Source organism: Miniopterus natalensis, chromosome 1 (genome assembly GCF_054644295.1).
Source record: "Miniopterus natalensis isolate mMinNat1 chromosome 1, mMinNat1.hap1, whole genome shotgun sequence".
NCBI lineage: Eukaryota > Metazoa > Chordata > Mammalia > Chiroptera > Miniopteridae > Miniopterus > Miniopterus natalensis.
This window is the reverse complement of record NC_142081.1, coordinates 162,864,469-162,885,958: the sequence shown is the minus strand read 5'-3', so window position 1 is coordinate 162,885,958 and position 21,490 is coordinate 162,864,469. Positions and strand designations below refer to the sequence as shown.

At 35.4% G+C, this 21,490-nt stretch overlaps 1 pseudogene; it reads right to left on the bottom strand.

Annotated features, from left to right (window-relative positions):
* Positions 1 to 11,457, bottom strand: part of LOC107541925 (large ribosomal subunit protein uL4-like) — a 32,343-nt pseudogene extending 20,886 nt beyond the window's left edge.
* Between the last annotated feature and the right edge of the window lie 10,033 nt (positions 11,458 to 21,490).

Genomic DNA, 21,490 nt, shown 5'->3' with positions numbered 1-21,490 from the left:
CACTGATGTTTCTCTCTCTCTCTCCCTCTCTCTTCATCTCTCTGAAATATATACACACACACACACACACAAAGAAAAATACCAGGCTAGGTCATGACTACTCATCATGACTCACTTTTAGCTAGAAAGTTTCAGATCATCCTATGTAGTTACTTTAGGTCTCTGAGTTTGTAAGTCTTGCCATGCAGGCCTCCTCTGAGCTTATCAGATTTAGTATGTGGCTTCTTTTTTGGCCACACTTCCTTTTTTGGTCATAAATAAATCCAAAGGATGCACTGATGACCAACCTTTTAGTTGGATAATGTGGTCCAATGATACTAGAAAAGCTCATTTTTAAGAAGTCTTACTGTCAGCATTTGTCTTGGTGAACAATGGACTATTGGGGATGAGACAAGACCATAACCTTGGATGAAAGTCAAGGCCGAATCTTTCTCAAAAGTGAAAATCAGCCTGGATGGCGTGGCTCAGAGGTTGAGCATTGACCTAGAATCCAGGAGATCAAGGTTCAATTCCTGGTCAGGGCACATGCCCAGGTTGTGGCTCAGTCCCCAGTGGGGGACAGGCAGGAGGCAGCCTATCAATGACTCTCTTACCATTGATGTTTCTCTCTCTCTCTCTCTCTCTCTCCCTCTCCCCTCCTCTCTCTGAAATCAATAAAAACATATTTTTTTAAAAAAAGAAGTGAAAATCAGGTAAATATGAGGCAGTCAGTTCTTATGGGCCTTCATTAAGAAAAACACTCTATCATTTCTAACCTATAAGCTATCATGATCCATGTTTTGCTGTCTGTCTCACTTCTTTGTATTTTGCAACTAATATAACATTTGCTTATAGTTTGAGGTCACACCATACACCTCTTCAGTTTTCATAATCTGACCATGAAATGAGTCCCCATTTACTATGGCCCATCTAGTTCTCATTGTAAGCACTGAAGTGCCATTTATTATTAATCTGATTCCTACTAGTTATGCAGCTGGAAGCTATAACTGTATGTTTATTCAGAGACAAGGCTGTAAGAACACAGTGCTATAAATTACAATTACTATCTAAAAATTTTAGAGGCCAGGAGGACAGCAAGAGTTTCATAAGTAAATATCCTATGCTTCAGCAGAAGTTAGAGAGGGTCATGACTTTATAATCACTTCAACTTCCATCTGAATTAATATAGCTAGCAGTCCTTGTTGGGTAAGCACATTCCCATAACTGGGTTCTAGCATTTATACATAAAATTCCCCTCTCAATATTTCTTTTCCATTGACCTATAACTTTTTTTATTCTTAGTTTTTCACTTTTTACTCATTCAGAAATAACCAAGTTTTAGGACAAACTACTTACTTTTAATTTCTCTTTAAAAAACACATTCTTTTTCTTCCTTTGCAAAAGTGTTCCTTCTATTAATGTATTTTCCAATGGATAAAATCTCCTGGTTGTGAGTCATGATTTTTAGAGTCTTTGTCTCCTGAATGAATATCACTAATATATCAATTTCTATTAGTTGGTTAATAAGTTCTTGATGATAATGCAGAATATCTTTTTTATCAGGTTGATTCACATGTCACTTCATCTACATGCAGAGAATAACCGGTGACTAATAAAAAGAAAAGCTATGCTTTAACCAAATAAAGTAAATTACAGGTTGAGGAGTACTATAAAAAGAGCTTTTAACTAAGGGAAATTAAAAGCTTCTACAAATTTACTTAGTTAAGTTTTAATTGTACCATTTGTATGTTCCTCTAATCCAGGGAACTAAGATGATAAGCACAATAAAAATACTATAGGCCAAATGGATTGCATTATTTGCCCAGTGAAATGAGCAACTCAATCACTGTAACTCAGAGAAAATTTCCCAATTGGAAATTAATTTTTTTAAATAACAATTTACTTACCATTAAATATGTTGTTCTCCTATAAGGGAGTGCCTCAATTCAGTAAAAAACAAAACAAAACAAAATAAACAACCATATACACACAAACCATACAAATCATAACTAACACATATTTGTATTCTTGAGATGGTGGCATTTGGATAAAATCCAATTACCATACCTCACATGGATCTAAAAAAGTGGGAAATGGCCTTGGGTTTTTCAGGGTTCTATTTGGACAAATAGAACATCTGCTACACACTTTATGAGCTACAGTAGTAGGATTTTTCCAGTAATATTGTTTACTCTAGGAAATCATTTTTAGGACCCCGATGTGTTAGCCTATGTGCATGTTAAAGTATAGGTAATTGAGTCCCTATAGTTAAGATTGGTTTCTGATTGGGACCATATCTGTTTGGGTAAAAGTTTCCCCCTTTTTGTTGTTATATCATCTTTTATTCTTCTGCAGATGTCCACTGAAACTGTAAAAGAAAGTTTTCATTGATTCAGTAAGAAGCATTCTAAGGTCTAGGTAATTTGGCTGTTTAATGCTGCCTGTCTAGCTGAAGCATCAGCTAAATGATTTCCTGATGCTTTCAAGGTGGCAGCTTTAGAATGTTCTGGAATTTTGATAATTGCCAATTGTTTTAATTTTCATATGACATCTAATAATTCTTTAATCTATTTTCTACTCTTTATGGACTTCCCTGAGAAAGTTAAGAAGCCTCACTATTTCTACAATATTTTAGTATTGTGAGCTACACCAAGGGCACGGCTACTATTAGTGCAAATATTGACTCTTTGATATTTGACCAATTAACAAGCCCAAAATAGAATAATTAATTCGGCTTATCATGCAGACCTTATTCAGGTAAATAAGAACCTTCAGTTACGTCTACCATGAAAGTTATTGCATATCCAGCTCAGTAACATCCCTGTTTATCTTTCAAAAATCTATAAACCAAATTCAGAATTCAGTGTTCTATATTTTTTGACTAGTTGTCTCTAAGTGAAAGCAGGTAAAAATCAATATTTTTTGAAACATATTTTTTAAAAATGCTTGTCTAACTTTTTCTTGATCAGTCTCACTGTAAGTTAAATTATGACATTGATTCTACTTTATTAATTTCTGCTCTTATTATGTCATTGTTTTCATTATTTCATTATTTCTAAATTTAATGCATAATCTCAACTGGGATCACCTCCAAAAAGCAGTAAAGAAATTTTTCAAACCCTTTGACTTTTCCAAAATAAGAATTGTGGAAGCTTTATATCACATAAAAGTACAGTTGGAATGTCATGTACTTAAGTTCTTGGATATATTTAGAGAGAGAGATAATTATCCTGGATGAAAGGAGATTATTTCATAAATATTTGTCTTCCTGAAACATCCATGAGTCCTACATTTAGTGATGTTTTGTATTTCATTTTTATCTTTTTGATATTTATATCAAATAAGTATTCATTCCATTTCTCATATCAGCACCATATGTACATATGCCACATTATAGAATTCCTTGCACTTTAAATTTTACTAGAATTGTGCTTCATTATTATATATTTTATTGCTATTCTCTCTTTTTAATGAAATAATCTCCAATTATTTAAATGTCTTAAAATAATTATAATTTATTACAGTTTGTTTTTCTTTTCTTTTTTTTAATATGTCTTTATTGATTTCAGAGAGAGGAAGGAAGAAGGAGAGAGAGACAGTAACATCAATAATGAGAGCCATTGATCGGCTGCCTCCTGCATGTTCCCCACTGGGGATTGAGTCCACAACCCGGACATGTGCCCTGACTGGGAATCAAAGTGTGATCTCCTGGATCCTAGGTCGAAGCTCAACCATTGAGCCATGCCAGCTGGGCACAGTTTGCTTTTCTTTAATCTTGTTATTCAAAATAATTCCTATGTTTTGATCATAAATTTATGGGCCAACCAATCTATTTCAAGTCATTTTCAGGGATTTTTAAACTTTAATGTGCCTATGAATCATTTGGAACCTTTTTAAAATGCAGATACTATTAAATTTAGCAGATCTAAAGGGGGGCCTGAGGTTCTGCACTTCTGATAAGCTCCTAACTGATACCAATACTGCTAGACTATGGACTGTGCTCTGTATAAAAAGGGTTTAAACAGAAGATTTTAAATCATATATTCAAATCTTCTAAATTCTGAGTGACAACATATTTGGGAAAGAAAATTTAAAGAATCACAAATTCTCTTGAAATATAAAAAAGAGAGTAAGCTTTATAATTGGCAAAAACATAGTCCTCAATATTCATAAAATATGAAAATATTTTTCAAATATCCATTCATAATTTCAGTGTAGATCTTTTTAACATGATCTCTGTCAAACATTTCATTTTGAGCCACAGTGTGATTCTCTTAATCTTAATTTTTCTTGTTAGAAAAAATAAAAAGACATTTAATTAATTTTCTTATTTATTAGTGATGTCTTCCTTCTCTCTTTCATTCTGGGTGCCAGAACTCAAGAACACTTTCAATTATTCTTAAGAATGTATTGCATAGTTTTTAGAAAGTACCGAATATGACTAAGTTTAAGGATTGCTTTTTGTATAAAGGTAAATGCAGAATAATGTTGAAATTGTTTTCTAATTTCTTCTTCTACCAATAATACATGATATTAAGCAATTTGTCTTTTTATTGCTGCTTTTTCTGTGGCACAAATGCCACATATGAGAACTCACTTTTTCTCATAAGTGGTAAAACTTTGTGGTCCAGTGCAAAGAAATCTAGTGCTACCCAGCAGGGCGTGGCTCAGCGGTTGAGCACCGACCTAGGATCTAGGGGATCAGGGTTCAATTCCCGGTCAGGGCACATGCCCAGGTTGCGGGCTGTAGCCAATCAATGACTCTCTCATCATTGATGTTTCTCTCTCTTTCTCTCCCTCTCTTTTCCTCTCTCTGAAGTAAATAAAGATGTATCAAAAAATAAAAAATTAAATTAAATTAAATTAAAAAAAAAAAGAAATCTAGTGTTGTATAATTTGTCCGTGGATTGTCTTTCATCAACTTGAATAAAATATTATGAATAATTGTATTTGTAATTTTGCTTGAAATGTCCTTTTCAATAAATTGCATGAATTTTTACAATTCATGCTTTGGATCTTATAGAAAAAGGGTTAAAAGTTTGATTTATAAGGAAGTCAATAAACTGAGAATTTCATTGCATTTTTTAGTAAATCACTTTACAAGAGTGACTGAAATTTCTCAGCTGGTAGAATACTGCATCACTAGTTTTTTTCACCCCTACTGTCTCACTCCTCATTGTCCACCAAAAGAACTTTCTCAGTATAAATTTTCCATGTACAAAATCCACCTACCCACAAAAATAAAATATGGTAAAGTTTGTTTTGGCTAAGGACTTTTAAAGGAAAACAGCATCAATCTTGGAGTCAATGCCTTGGGAAGAGGCCCACTGGTTACAGAATCTTGTGACCATACAATGAAAGAGCATAATGCAGCTGGTTTCAATTTCCTCAATTTCCTCTGGAGGATATGGCCTGTTGGCCTGTGTTTGTAGAACTTTGAATTCCTTAAACATCTGATTAAACTTTAACGTGTAATGTATGTTTACTTCCTAAAACCTCTTTCCTCTTGCTGTGTTTTTAATTATCCTCAAACAATTGACTATAAAAATGGAAGATCTACCACTTCCCTGGATAATTTTCTATTAGCTCCTAGCTTCAGATTCCACTGTTCCACACAATAGTATAAATAAAATTCAGTTCCTAATGTTACTTTTGGAAAATATTCCCCATATTCCTGTTTGCTTCTCTCTCATTTTAAAGATTATCCTCACCTCTTAGATATCTTCATAGTGCAGGAAAAATAGATCACAATCATTCTTCTCCCTGCAGTCTTTTAAATGGTCAAGTCCAGCACACTAACACACAAAAAGGAAAAATAAAATAAATAATGATTTCTAACCTGATTGCCTTGGTGTCTATTTTATTTAGAGTGTGTGTTTTTTTTAAATATGTCTTTACTGATTTCAAAGAGATGAAGGGAGAGGAAGAGAGAGACATAGAAACATCAGTGGTGAGAGTCATTGATCAGCTGCCTCCTGCACACCCCCTACTGGGGATGGAGCCCACAACCTGGGTACGCGTGCGCTAACTGGGAATCGAACTGTGATTTCCTGCATCATAGGTCAGTGCTCAACCACTGAGCTATACCTGCCAGACTTATTTAGAATTTTGATAAGAATACTTAAGAAATATTTTACAAACCATTTTATGCTTAACAAATAGTCCATGATCCCTTCATTTAACTTCACTTCCCCTAGCACTATAACTTACTCTATAATCAATAAATAAATGACTGAATATATAGGTGAATTATATAAATATTTTGCCAAATGAAATAATATAAATTAAGAAAGGAAATACATAGAGCTTTGTGTTATAAAAATAAAACACGCAAAAGCTTTTGTGAAGAAAACAAAAAATCAAAAACCTTGAAATGACCTTGAAAGATGGGTAGAACCTTGGCAGGTCAAGAATAGTAGAAAGGCAAGTACAGCCAAAGACAACGGTGTGAACAAATGCAGAAATAAAAAGAGCAAGGGCATTTTTGTACAACAGTAATCATGACAATATGATAGAATACAAAATACTAACTAGGATATATGGTTAAAAGATAAGTAGAGGCTTACTGAGAATGACCTTGTTTGCCTTAATAAAGAGGTTTTACTTAATTTCATAGATATCTGTGGGTATTTACTGAAGATGACTGAGGTTGGAAAAGTAGAGAAAAGACATGTTCTGTCCTTAGGACACATCAAAAGAAAGGATAGAAACAGAGGGATTAGGACAATTTGAGACAGCATAAGCATATGAAATATATGTAAATAGATATGTGGATATGAGGCAATATGGGGTGACAATGTTCCATTAAAAAAAAAAAAAAAGTTACCAAAGAGGAGATGAGATATCTTAGTTTTAGCTCAAGCTAGCTCAGGAAATACCAAAATTCTAATTGTTCAAACAGATCTCAGTACATCGTATACATATGTACTCCTTTTTCTCTTGCTTAATTGGTACTCAATCCAAGATCATATTATTTTAAGTATCATAATGAAGGGACTAAAATTCCACCATCCTGAAGCTGCATTTTAGGATACTAATTTTAAGCTGTTTATTAAGAAACAGAAGACTCTGCAAGAACTTTAGACCCTTTCCCCTTTCCTGCCCAAAAGATTCAGACAAAAATAACCTGCTTAAGAAAGGTGATCTTAGGATGTTTGACTTAGTCTAATTTCAATTAAATATGGTAAACAAGAGGGCTTCTTGTATCCCATTGTTTCTGAGTTTCTTACTATCTAGAGCAAGAACAGAGTAAAATTTTTGGACACCTTTGACAATCTACTATGGAGTCACTGTCAGCCATGAGAGTTATGTCAAGTGTTATGTCAATCTGAGGTAATATGGTGTAATGGGAACATTCCTGGGAGGGGCCTGGAATGCCCAACACCACAAACCTGAACACTTTGATAAGGACTCTATCTGGACACTGATATAAGTGGGACCTCTGCCTATTGTGGGCTATAAGAACTCAAAGCTCTGACCATTTCTTGCCCCAGTCACTCCAATAGATAGGAGCTGCTATTGTAGCCGCCTGGCTTGAGACCAACACCCCCCTCTCTCTTCAGACAACGCGAGTGGCTGGGACTTTCTACTGGACACTTGCTCTGCTTGCTTCCAGAGTATAAGATTCCCCCCTCTGTGTGTAACCTGCTTACGAATCTATTGGCTTATCGGGGAGGCCTTCCTTAATAAACCTGGCATTGTGGGAAGACGCAAACCTATGTGAATCGCTTCTTTCGGGGATGCTGCCTTGCTCACAACACCTAGCAAGTATTTTCCTGCCATGTGTTCAGCTCTTTCAACTACCTATAAATTGTCCATTCTCACTTCTCAAATCTATACCTATTTCTCCCCTACTCTTTGTTCAAAAATATCTTATTTACCTAACGTTGCCTCACTGTCTTTGGAATTTTCATGGAATTATCATGCCTATGAGAATTCCCCATACACATGTATTAAACTTTTTTTTGCCCTGTTAATCTGTCTCTGTCAATTGGCTGTTAGCACAACCTAGAAGGCTTTAGGAGGTGGGAGCAAAAGTATTAATAACTCTTCAGCCCATACAATTTGGTGAGCCAGACAGAAGAATTACTGTCTGGTGTCTGGTACGCTGCTAACTCCCTGGCATGCTGCAGCTGAGAGATCATGGATGTCTAACCACAGTTGGCAGAGGTGGTAAGCATTTTACCGTCAGGCTCTCTGATCTCTTGTCTGTGGGGTTAGGTGGAAATTTAAAGAGAAGAGTCCTTTTCTAAGAAATTTAGATTGGCAGAAGAAAATATTTGTGAAGCTAGCTTTTTAAGCCTAGTGATGTTACTGGTGGGGTGCCCTCTGTGTCCCCACCTGTTACTGGTGGAAGTAGAATTCTTGCAATGTCACATGAAAAGGAATTTTCTGAGACTCATATGGGAAAATGAATGATATTTATTTATGTGGAATTAAACACCAGAGTTTCTGAGGTTTCATCTCCCTGCATCCTACCATGGAAAAAGTCCAACCATGTCTTCAGCAGAGCCAAAGTCTCTGCTCCATTTTAAAGCACAGTCAAGTCCAGCATTTGACTAGTTTACTTATGTTCCCAGCTGCAGTCCCTTGTATGTGGGGTCAGCATGGCCATGGGTCATGTGGCTGCTAAGGCCACATGGCTATGGAGGCACATGGGCAAGTGCAGGTCATGGAGCAAGTGAGAAATAGGAGTGCAAGAAGAGCAAGAGAGAGAATTCTTTGTCTGGGGATTATAACTGGGAGTTTATCCAATGAACTCTTCAGGATTTCACTGCTTGCAGAGGCTCAGCCCCTCTAACCAATTATCTTTGTTCCCAGATTAGACTGACAATCACCTTCCCTACATCACCCAGACTCTGCTGTGCATGCATTTACCTCCCTCTTTGTTTAACCCCTTCCCCCAGTGATTTGTGGTTCCCTGTGTAATGTGAAGTTACAGATTCCTGGTGAAGTTGCCCAGATTACCATGCTTATAATGTCTGGACTCCCCTTTGCTTTCTTCCTATTATTAATATTAATAATTAATTATGACAATAACAGTAACACTGTATTTTATTTTTAGTTGATCCTTTCCTCACAGAGAGATGTCATTTTGTCCTATTATGTCTATGTTTTTAATGTCATTTTGTCATAAGAAGGCAATACCATAGCGACACAACACAGGCATGAACTTCCTGTAAGCTTGTTGTTCTTGTTGGCCTCACAGGCTGGGGAGTTAGATGGTTTTCTCCAGAGCAGTATCTGTTCAGGCAAATGTTGCTGTGAGTCTTTATATAAAAATCAGATGTTTTTTCCTTCAGTCTTATTCTATATCTGTGGACAAAAAGGGGCGACATACTAAACCTGACAAGCTCAGGTGAGGCCTGCACAGTGGCCTTACAAACTCAGAGACTGAAAGTAAACACTTAGAATGGTCTGAAATTAAAATTTTCTAACTAAAAGCAGGTCATTCATGTCCTTGGCTAGAGTTTTTCCAGATGAAAGTCAATCTTTACCTTAATTGAGCCTGTCTATTGTCTTTTAGCATCTACACGACATTCCTTTGGAATGTGAAGGTTACTTCCCTTTTTCCAGACCCCTCTGGGCACAACCACAGCATCAGGGCAGAGACTACAAATCCCCTCACTGTTATTATCATGTTGATCACTGACTGTTAGCTGTCCTGTACCCACCTATGCAAAAGAAGTAGTGTCTATTTGTTTTACTTTTTATCCAGTCCCAGGGGTTTCCCCACTTTGCTTTCTCCTGCCTTCCTAATCTATCACCAATGGATATCATGAAACCTTCTTTTGATTGTAATGTGTAAAATAAGGTGCAAAACTGCCATTTTCTGGAGTGTTTTCGAAATCCATTGATATTTTCTTTCCCAGCAATTGTCTTCAGTTTGGCTCAAATAAACACATTAAAATTCTCTACAGGTTTAAATGTTTCTTATGCTGACATATCCTAAGAGCTTGGTTTGGGACTTTTGAAAATATTTTCTCTGGTTTTCACCATCTGGAAGGTACACTTACTGTGATGAATCTGGTAACACCTGGGGTTCCAAGCGTCTCTTTGTCCCACTGTGCCATCTCTTAAGTGAGTTTGTCAAAAGGGGACTCAGCCCATATAAGTCCTTTGCCATCTAAACCTTCATTAGTGCTGAAAAAAATCTCATTCCAGTAGTGTCTACACAGTGCCACAAATTAGCAGATTTCTGGCTGGAAGCATCTCATGTTTTGTGGGAGACTAGAGATACCATATACACCTCACCATTCTAATCACCTGTGTAATGAAGTTCTGTGCTTTCTGACTTTCTTTGGGAGTAAAGTTTTAGATCTATGAGGAATATAACTTTTGCATTCTCTTTGTGGAAGCCTTTTTGCTTCCTTGGTTAAGCTATAAAAAGCTTGTAGGGTGAGTCACTACAAAATCCTATTGTCACTGGCCAGATGGTGGATGTATTGAACTGGAAAAACTTCTAAATTGAAACATTTTAGAGACTGCTCATATTTGTATAATAACTAGTCATTAAGATACTTTTAATAAGATAAGAAGGACAGAAATTGGAACAAAAGTCAAAGTCCACTCAGACCCCTTTCTATTTACCTTCAGATATTTGCAGGTATTATTTAAAAATTAGGACATTGAAAGTACAATTGTCCTGCACTTAAGAAAATAGAATAGATACACAGAAATGTAATTTGTCTTAAGAGTTTCTGAATTTGCTATTTAGCTTTTTGGGCGTTATAGATACTAATTAGGTCAATTAACAAAATAATTTTTTTAAAAAAAAAAAAAGGGAAGAAGGGAATGTTAGAGATTTCCCAACAAGTTGGAAACTATTTATAAGGTTATAAGATTTATGAGAATTGGTGTATTTGAACAGCTTTAGGAGGATTAATAACTGATCAGAAATCTGACAATACTGGAAGTTGATTTTTCAGTTTGATAGGAATATTTTGAAAGTCTCAGCAGATCCTCCTGCTGGGTAATCAGAAATATAAACACAGCCCACTGAAGTCTGAGGCTGAGGTAACTGAAGGAAAAAAAAAAAAAAAAAACACCAAAAAGCCCTGACACTTTAAAGACCAGTCCCCTTTTCAGCTTCCTAGATTATTTGATCTAATCTTCCAGGGACTAGGAAAACTGCCAAGCAGACCAGTACACCCTGTGAGTCAAAGCTGATACTTTTGGCTTCGAGGTGCTGCAATAACTCTTCAGGGACAGGTTGACCTGTGGATGAGTAGAGGCCTTTGCCAGGTCTTTTTCAGCCAGGTTGCACCAACTGACCCTAAACTCACCTTTGGGGTCATCATCACCTTTTCTGTGCAAACTCTTTGGATGGCAGCATGCTGCAGAGAAAAAGGTCCTCAAAGTCAAGTCAGAATCTCTGGTCTCCAGCCCAGCTGCATTGTTAGCTTGCAGCAGGACCTTGGACAATTTCCTCTCATCTGAGCAATGAGGGGAGGACATGTTCATTAATGAGCTCTCCATTATGTCATCGAGAGTTCTTCTTCATTAATGAGGATGGCTTTAGTTTAAAAAAGCAAAAACAAAAAACCCACAAGTGACTAAGTCACCCATGCCTGATATCCTCTAAAAATTATAAAGGAAAATGAAAAATCTTGTATCTTTTCTATATTTTTTACTAATTTTGTTACATGTACGATCTATTTGATATCTTTGTTTATAGATGCATATACCACATGCTGTTTTCTGCTTCCAGATGGTATTGCTAGGTTGTAATGTTTGATTGGCTTGAAGAAATGAAGTGCTTATATAAATTAAGAAATATAATAGAATCTCACTGGAGTGCTTTTCAGGATCAAATGGTCTAGAAAAGTATTTGATATTAAAGCAGGTTTAGGTTTGGTTTGATTAAATAGACATGTCTTTTAGTTATTAATACTGAATATGGTATTTTGCTTTAGCTGGCTTTACAAAATAAATTTATGTTATCTGTGTTACTAAATTTGTCAAGACATAGCTTGGATAATAATTAACTTTGAAATCTCATAGAGTTGCTAAGAACGAATAAATATTTGTAAGTAAAATGAAAAGTTTTTTGGTAAAACCATTTAATAATAATTATGTTATATGATATATATACTTAAACATTGTTTCCCACATTATTTTGGTAACTTGAAACTTTAGAATTTTACTTAGTTAAATAATAAAAATTATTGGCTATCCAGATATTTTGAAATAATATAAAATTCTGAAACATTAATTGATAAATCTAAGTTTACTTATTGTTGGCTCCTCATTACAGAGAAACTAAAATGTAAATTTGGATCTGTATATATATATAGCTCTTTATTAAAAACAAATGTTTCTTTAAAAATTGTAAATATATTTGCCAATGAAAGAACCTATGTTTCTAAAAGTTATAAAATACCATAAATTTGCCAACCTAAAGAATGGTAATTGCTTACTTTTTAGTTGTCCCTGGAAAGTGAGGTTTCTAAGGATCAAGAATTCTAAGTAAGTTGAAAAGAAATTATGTTTTTGGTAATGGAAGGTATAAGATATAAAGATACATTTTTGAGGAAATTAAAGCGAAGTGATTTGTTCTGGAAGTTGGTTATTTCTAACTAAAAGTGATGAAAAATGTTGCAAAAGGTTTGTAAAGAAGAATCTTAAGGAAATTTTATATACAGTTAAGCTAAATAATAAATATAATTAAATAAATTAATTTAAATACCAAAAGTACCAGAGTTTAGTTTTTTTTTTCAGTTTGTTAAAAAGAGAAAGTTTTTTCTCTATGCTTCTCTAAATAAGATATAAAAAATCTACCTAGAAAGCAAAGATTCTACGATTTATTAAAATAGTGCTGTGTCATATTGTCTTAATTAGGTCCTTGACTACTTATGAAAACAATCTTCAAAATCCTAAGAACTGAAGTTTTGCTATCCTGTATTTATCTTTGGTAACTTTTGTTGTCACTTTGGGTAAATGAATAATTTAATATTGTTTTACAATGAGATATAATTTTTGGTCAAGTTATCTGACAAACTTTCTAGGGTTTAAATTTTAAAAGGAAACTTTTTCTTAACCTGGAAGTAGCTTTAGGTTATTTCAATTGGCCCCTGAAATACCTCAAAAATTTGCTCTCTTTTTCTCCTCATAAAAGAGAAACTTTAAACTAATTAGGCCTATTTGATATGCTTGAATTACGTAGAAAGCTTTGTCAAATAAAAAAAATAGTATGTTGTACTTGTATACATATCTAGAGATTATATAAAAATCTCCAAGAGTCTACAAAGTTCTGATATAATTTCATTTATAATTCTAATTGCTATTTTAGAATATTATATTACAGAAAAGCAAAGTCCTTTGTCAATTGCAGATCTATAAGCATGTCATTTTAAGTTTTGTCATTTACAAATGGCTGTTGTTTAACTGATGCTTTTGCAAATATATTTTCATCTTCAGAAATATTCATGAAAAGGACTCTGACTTATTCTAAAATAGAACTTTCTGAGAATAAATTTTTAGATCATATCTTTGAACTGGAAGAAGATTTAGAGCACTCTAAAAAACAACTGGATTCATTGAAATGTTGGCAAATGATCAGGATAAACAAAAAATCATTATATGGAACAGAATGAACTGTGGATAATCATAATTTTTATAACTTTTTGTTCAAAATATTGCTGATTAAAAAAACTTTTTTTTTTTTTCACATATGAGAGACCTTGTTTTGTTCTTAGAGCAGTTTGCTAAATTATAGCTTTGTAAGCAATATTGAAACATTGATATTTTTCTCCCTACCTAATCTCTTCAGAATTTGGAAAAATTTAATGAATGAATATTATTATTTTTTATGGCAATCTGATTGTTTGCATAAATTCAATAAGAATCTGTTTTCTCTATAATAGCATAACATTAGAAACTGGTTTTATTAACCAAGACTTTGACTGGAGTGGCAAATTGAGAGAGACATGCGTAGACTCTGGATTTCACCAGAAAGGAATTAACATTGACTTTGGAGGCAGATAAAAGCCCCTTGAAAAACAGCCCGTTGCCTTACTTATAGGGTTTACAGCAGTCTTTCCAGGTAAGGAACAAAGGTTACTCTCCTGGGAGATGGCAAAGAAAGAACCTTAAGATATTTTTTGAAGACCTCAAACATGAGGAATTCACTCAAAATCTATAGGTATTGTGGGCAAAGTCTGGCAACTACATGGCTTGGCTTCTTAACCCTGAGAGGCTAATTAAAGTTCAATTTGGAGACTCCTTATGAAATTTCAACAAATCAGATTTAAGAGAGCCAAATGATCAATTGCTATTTTTGTTGTGTTTATGTGAATAATATGGCCAAATTTATTGAAACTAGACTTATGCAGCTTGGCCAGTGTGGCTCAGTGGTTAAGCACGGACCTATGAACTAAGAGGTCATTGGTTCAATTCCTGATCAGGGCACATGCCCTGATTGTGGGCTGGCTCCTCAGTGGGGGGCCTGCAGGAAGCAACCAATCGATGGTTCTCTCTCACATTGATGTTTCTATCTCTCTCTCCCTTCCTCCCTCTCTAAAAATCAATAAAAAATGTATTTTAAGAAAAGAACCTAAACTTATGCAGTAAATAGTCTTAATTTGACTCTGAGAAAAATGAGGGTGGTTTGTGTTTCAATAGAACCTATAATAGATAGTTGTGGATATTAGACTCTAGTTTAGTTAATTGTCTTAGAATCTTACTTTTCACCTGTGGGCTACTGTATCCTAAATTTTTCTAGTTTTCTTAAATATTTGGTTAAAACCCTCCTAACCAATGTGTTTTTGTTCTCCCATATTTTGACTTGGAATTATTGAAAACTAAAACTGCTTTTTTCCCCTGAGCCATGCAATTGCAAATTTCAGCTAAAGGACATGACATAAACTTGAGAAATTGCCACAACAGCTCACACTTTAGCAATCTTAGCGACTGATGCTGTGCATGCCATGCAGAATTTTTCTGAGCACCTGATGACATCACCAGAGGCATTCAACAGCAGACCAGGAGAATCTATCAGATTGTCACTGCCTGCCTTCATTGCAGCAAGAGAAACTTTGAGCCTTACATCTAGAAATCTTGACAGCCTTATAGATGCAGAAACTGGTTTATAAATTGCTCTGATCATTGACTTTTGTTTTTCTTCTGTTTTCATAAACATACCTCAAAATATTTGCTTGCTTTCTTACACAATATAGGCCTCATTTTGGAAGCTTATCTAATGCCAAAGGGGCAAGTTTCTAGGGGGAACTTGAACCTTAAACCAAGAGGGTTCTTGGTTTCATGAAAGAAAAAATTCAAGAGTGAGCCTTGGAGTGAAGTGGAAAAACAGAGCAGAGAGGACAAGTAAGTAAAGCCATTCCACAAACAGAGGAGTGGATTCTCCTCACAAAAAAAGGAAGAAAGGCCCCAACTATTTCTAGAGGTTGAGCTTATATCTGTCTGTAGTTTCCATGGAAAATTACTGGTATGGGAAAATAGAGAGTAGAAAAAAATGTTGGAATTAACTTATCCTTTACAAGGTATATTTTGTGGTCTCTTTTCTTATTATGAAATGGGTAAATGATAAAAAAAAAAAAATGGGTGAGTAGCTATTAATCTTTGAAGAAATTTTCTTTGTTCCTGAGGGTCCTTGTGGTTTGCTTGAATCTCAGGTCAACAGAGTTCCATGTCAGGCCTCTGAATTAACTTTGTTTGACTTTAGTAAATTTATATAGTTCTCATGCCCCTCTCTTATATTACCTCTGCATTACCACCTCCTGAAACAAGTCTCAGCAATTTAACTAAACTGATCTATTCTCAGGACTGAATGGTTGAATCAATCAAATATGGAACAATTTACCAACTTAGCTTCTGGAATGTGAAACTTTTTTATCTAAAGTTTAAAAGGTGGGAGTGGCCCTGTGTGGTGACTCAGTGGTTAGAGCATTGGCCCGAGCACTAAAGGGTCTCGGGTTCAATTACTGGTCGAGGGCACGTACCTGGGTTGCATGTTCTAGGGGCTTATACAGGAGGCAACCAATCGAAGTGTCTCTCTCACATCAATGGTTTTCTCTCTCCCTTCCCCTCTCTCTGGAAATCAATGGGAAAAATATCCTCTGGTGAGGATTAACAGCAACAAAAAAGGTGGGAATGAGGGGCCCAAATTCTGCCACTCTGAAGCTTCTTTTTGGGACAGTGATTTTAAGTTGTTTATTAATAAACAAAAATCTCAGAAATAACCTTTGATTCTCACCCCTTTCCTGCCAAAGAGATTCAGAGAAAACTGCATAAGGAAGGACATCTTAGGATGTTTGCCTTAGCCTAATTTGAATTAAGTATGGTAAAGAAGAAAGCTTCAGGCAGGGGCTTGTTAGCTAGATAACCTCTGGGTCTCATTGTTTCTGAATCTCCTAGCAAGAATTTTCCTGCTATGTTATCTAGCATGGATTTTCAGCCTTTCCTCAAGTACCTGTAAATCACCCATTCTCACTCCTGAAATCTAATACCCCATCCCTGCTTTCTCCTTTGTTCAAATGTCCTATATACCCAATGTTGCCTCACTGTCTTTGAAATTTCTATGTGACTATCACATGCTCTTGTATTAAACTTTAACTTTCTCCTATTAATCTGTCTCTGTTAATTAGCTCAGCCTAAAAGAACTTAGAATGTAGGAGGAAAAGTATTAAAACATTTTTTTAGACCCCACAATAACTTGATCATAAATAGTATAAGAGGATTAATTTGCCTTTGACTTAAAATATTGCTGGTTTTTAACTTTTAATTAAGTCAAATAACTTCCTATGTTTTCTCCCAGCCTTTGATCTCAATTTCTCCCAAATTATTCTGAGCACTTCACAAAGAACAGCTTTGGTCCCTTATACGTGTCTTGTCTTTCCAATATAAACAAGATTTCAGAGTCTCTAAAGTCCTAGTACACAAGGAAAAATTCATGTCTACTGGAAATTTTCCATAATAAATGCTGTAGTAATGGTAAAATAAGAAAATCAATATTTCTCAAAAAATCAGCCTAAATCAAGGCTAAGATTTTTCCAAGAACAACAACACAATTATGTAAATGGAAGTCTGTCATCCCCTGAATCCATTGGTTAATCAGTAGACCTAAATGTGAGAGAACCAGACAATATTGGTCTTATGATGTGGTGCAATTTGAAATTTAGAATTATTTATAAAGTGTTCTTGAAAAAAATAATAAACCTGAATTTAATTTAACCTTTAGATCTAACTTCTAGTCTATAAGAAATATGTGAGATAAAAGAACACGTTAACATCACAAGGGACTTCTGGGCAAGATGGCACAGTAGGTAAATTCAGTACTTTCCTTCTCCCACAACCACATCAAAATTACAACTAAACTACAGAACAACCATCATTCAGAACCTCATGAAATCTGGCTGAATGTAAGTTCAACTAGAGAATTAAAGAAGCTACATCAAGACTGGTAGGAGGGCCTGGCCGGGTGTGGCTCAGTGGTTGAGCATCGACCTAGGATTCAGGCAATCGGGGTTCAATTCCCAGTCAGGGCACATGCCCAGGATGTGGGCTCAATCCTCAGTCAGGGGCATGCAGGAGGCAGCCGATCAATGACTCTCTCAGCATTGATGTTTCTACTCTCTCTCTCCCTCTCCTTTTCTCTCTCTGAAATCAATAAGAAGATATACTTAAAAAAAAACTAGTAGGAGGGGCAGAAACACCAATAGGCTGGTCTCACACCTACATGTGGCAGAGCTGAATTGTTAAGTTCTGTAACAATAGCTTAGAGAACAACATCGAAGCACTAGTCTTAGTTCCCGTCTCATAATTGTATGGCGCTAGATTAAAAATCAACCTTTTTTTTTTGAATAAATTTTTGACATTTTTAACAAAAATAAATACTCTGCTTAAAAAGGTAGCCAGGTAAAAAAAATTTTTTAAATATACAAAGAACTCTTAAAACTCAAAATATACACACACAAAAAAACAACCAAATCACCTGCTTAAAAAAATTAACTAAAGATTTGAACAGACACCTCAGCAAGCAAGACATACAGATGGCAAATAAGCATATGAGATAGTGTCCAGCATCACATGCCACTAAGGGACTGAACATTAAAACAATAATGAAATACTACTCAAACCTATTAGAGTAGCTAAATCCAAAACAATGACACCACCAAATGCTGGTGAGGTTGTGCAGTAATAGAAATTGCTGGTGAAAATGCAAGCTAATGCAGCCACTTTGGAAGGCAATTTAGCAATTTCTTACAAAACCAAACAATCTTACCATCCAACTCAACAATTATGTTCCCAGGTATTTACCCAAATGAGTTAAAAACATGTCTGCACAAAAACCTGCTCATGAATTTTATAACGGCTTTATTAATAATTGTGAAAAGTTGGAAGCAAACAAGATACCCTTCAATAAGTGAATGGATAAACTATATCTCTTCTATACGCTTGACTATCATTCAGCAATAAAAAAGAATAAATTATGAAACTAAGAAAAACATGAATAAAACTTAAATTCACATTTCTAATGAAAAGAAGCCAGTCTAAAATGGATGCAGCCTGTATAATTCCAATTATAGGGGAAAAGGCAAATTATGGATACAGTAAGGAGATCAGGGGCTCAGGGGGAGGAGGTAGGGATGAATAGGTGTAGCACAGGACATTTTTAGAATGGTGTAACTATTTTGTATGATACTGTAATGGTAAATACATGACATTATATAATTATCAAAACTCATAGAACTGTACAACACAAATAGTAAACCCTAATGTAAGCTATGAACTTTAGTTAATTGATAATAATGTATCAATATTAGTTTATTAGTTGTAATAAATGTACCATGCTTATACATGATATTAATAATAAGAGAAATTGTGGCAAGTAAGAGGATATATTTGAACTCTGTATATTCAGTGCAATGTTTCTGTAATCTGAAAAATTCTCTATTAAAATTGTCTATTAAACAAACAAAAAGTAGCCAGTAGCATGTAGAGACTCAACCATAAGTGATAAATTTTCCGGTATTATTCAGATGTTATTACCAGTTACTACGGGTGATTTACATGTGTTTTGGAAAGCAAAAGTATCTTCCTAGGACAGTAATAATAAATATTGAACATCAATCTCTCAAAAAAGAGATTGATGTCAGTTTTTTTGTTCTTGTTGGAAGGTTTGGTATATACTAAAAGATTTATTTATGTAAATTGTGAAATATAATGTAGATATATGAATTATCATAAGTATTATGTCATGATACAACTAGTTCTTTTGTGTAATGTCATTTTAATGAAATATAAACATAAGTAGAGATGTAAAATAGGACTTGAATTATTATACTTTAAGAAAAAAGTTTAAAATGTAAAAATCCATTTATCATGTTCAGAGCCATTTTCTGTTTTATTATTTGCATGACAGATATGAAAGGGAAGCAATTTTTAGAGCTGATGTTACTTTTAAGGCATTAGAAATCTAAGTTGAAAGTAGTTTATCTACTTCAATTTTTATTTTCCATTAAATAATGTTTGCCATTATATTAGTAAAAATGTGATGGACTGATTTAATCTTTAATGCCTTTATTTAAAGGAAATATGTATTGAGATCCAAGATGGTGGCAGATTGAATGGAAGCTACACTGACACTCTCCTGGGACCAAACTGGAATTACAACTAAAATATAGAAAAAACACCCTGAGTAATCAACTGCAACTGAAGATGAGCTAAAGAGCACGCTCATAACCAAGGACAAAAACTGGAGACCCCAGAGACTGGTAGAAAGTGCAGAGAGGCACGAGAGGGCTTGCTGGGCTCCCAAAGGCAGCAACTGAAGCTCTGGGGGGGGGTTATCTCAGCTGTTGGGGGATTCTCAATGAGAATTCTGGGGTCAAAACCCCAAGCTGGGCTCCCCAGCGCAGAGCACCAGAACTGAGAAAGGTACCCACATAACCCCTGGCTGTGAAAAGAAGCAGAGTTTTTTGTCTTCCAGGAAAAGAAGGCTAGAAATGCAGGCACTCTCTTAAGGAGTCAATGCACAAAGTTTTGTGTACAATGAACTCTCTTTGGGCTCCAGTAGAGGGAGGGCAGAGTCGGCTAGAACTGTTTGAGGAGACTCTAGGGTTGTGGGCTCTGGAAATAGAGCTCAGAGGCATCCCTCTGGATTCCTAGGCCAAGTCATTTCCAAATATTGCAGGGGACATTTTTCACAAGCAGACATTTACCTTCCAAGCTGCTTTTGTTTGAGGGGGAAGCAATTGCCCCACCCTGCTGAAAAACATCTTGCCCAATAGAGTTTCTACAGCCTAAGGATCATTGAGAATCAGATTAGTTAGCCTACAGCCAGAGGTAACCTCATAGTACTTTGAGTCTCTGCCTGATTTGCTTCTGGACCCAGATCTTGGAAAAGCAGAATTTGGTGTGCATCTTGCTCCCGTCCAAATGCACCCAGCCCCAACAGAGGGAACTGCAAGCTATGGGTGGTTGATAGCTCCAAACAGGGCACTCAAAGCAAGTCACAAACATCCCATCTGACATTGGCCTGCACCAGAGACATTCCATAAAAATTGAGAGTCCCAGCAAACCTACCTAATACATAGAAACAAATCTGAATAGGAAGCCAAAACGGGGAGATAAAAAACAAGCTCCAAATGAAAGAAAACAAGAAGTCTCCAGAAAAAGAGCTTAATGAAACAGAGATAAGAAATCCATCAGATATAGAGTTCAGAATACTGATTGTAAGGATGCTCAACAGCATAAAAAAAGATATGAAAACTATGAAAAATGACCAGTCAGAAATGAGGAATGACATAGCTGAAATAAAGAATGCATTAGAAGGAGTAAACAGCATATTAGAGGAAGCTGAGGATCACATCAGCAAATTAGAAGACAGGGTAGAAAAAATCACTCAATCATAGATCCAAAAAGAAAAAACAATTAAAAAACAGGACGACAGTTAAAAGAGCTGTGAGACAACAGGAAACATAACAATATCTGCATCATATGAGTGCCAGAAGAGGTCAAAAGTAAGCAAGGTTTAGAGAACCTGTTTGAAGAAATAATGGCAGAAAACCTCCCTAACCTGATCAAGGAAAAAGTCACACAAGTTGAGGAGGCACAGAGTCCCAAGCAAGAATAATTCAAAGAGGCCCACACCCAGATACATCATAATTAAAATGCCAAAAATTCAAGACAAAGAGAGATTATTGAAGGCAGCAAGAGAAAAGCAATCTGTTAACTACAAAGGAGCTCCCATAAGGCTGTCAGTTGTCTTCTCATCAGAAACATTACCCACCAGAGGGGAATGGCATGAAGTATTCAAGGTAATGCAAGACAAGGACCTGAAATCAAAGACTACTCTATCCAGCAAGGCTATCATTCAAAATAGATGGTGAAATAAAGAGATTCCCCAACAAAAAAGACTAAAGGAATTTATCACTACCAAACCAGCATTGCAGGAAATGTTAAAGGAACTGCTATAATAAGAAGTTGAAATAGAGAGAGAAACATAGGCATAAAGAAATAAAATGGCAACAGTTAAGTACCTATCAAGAAT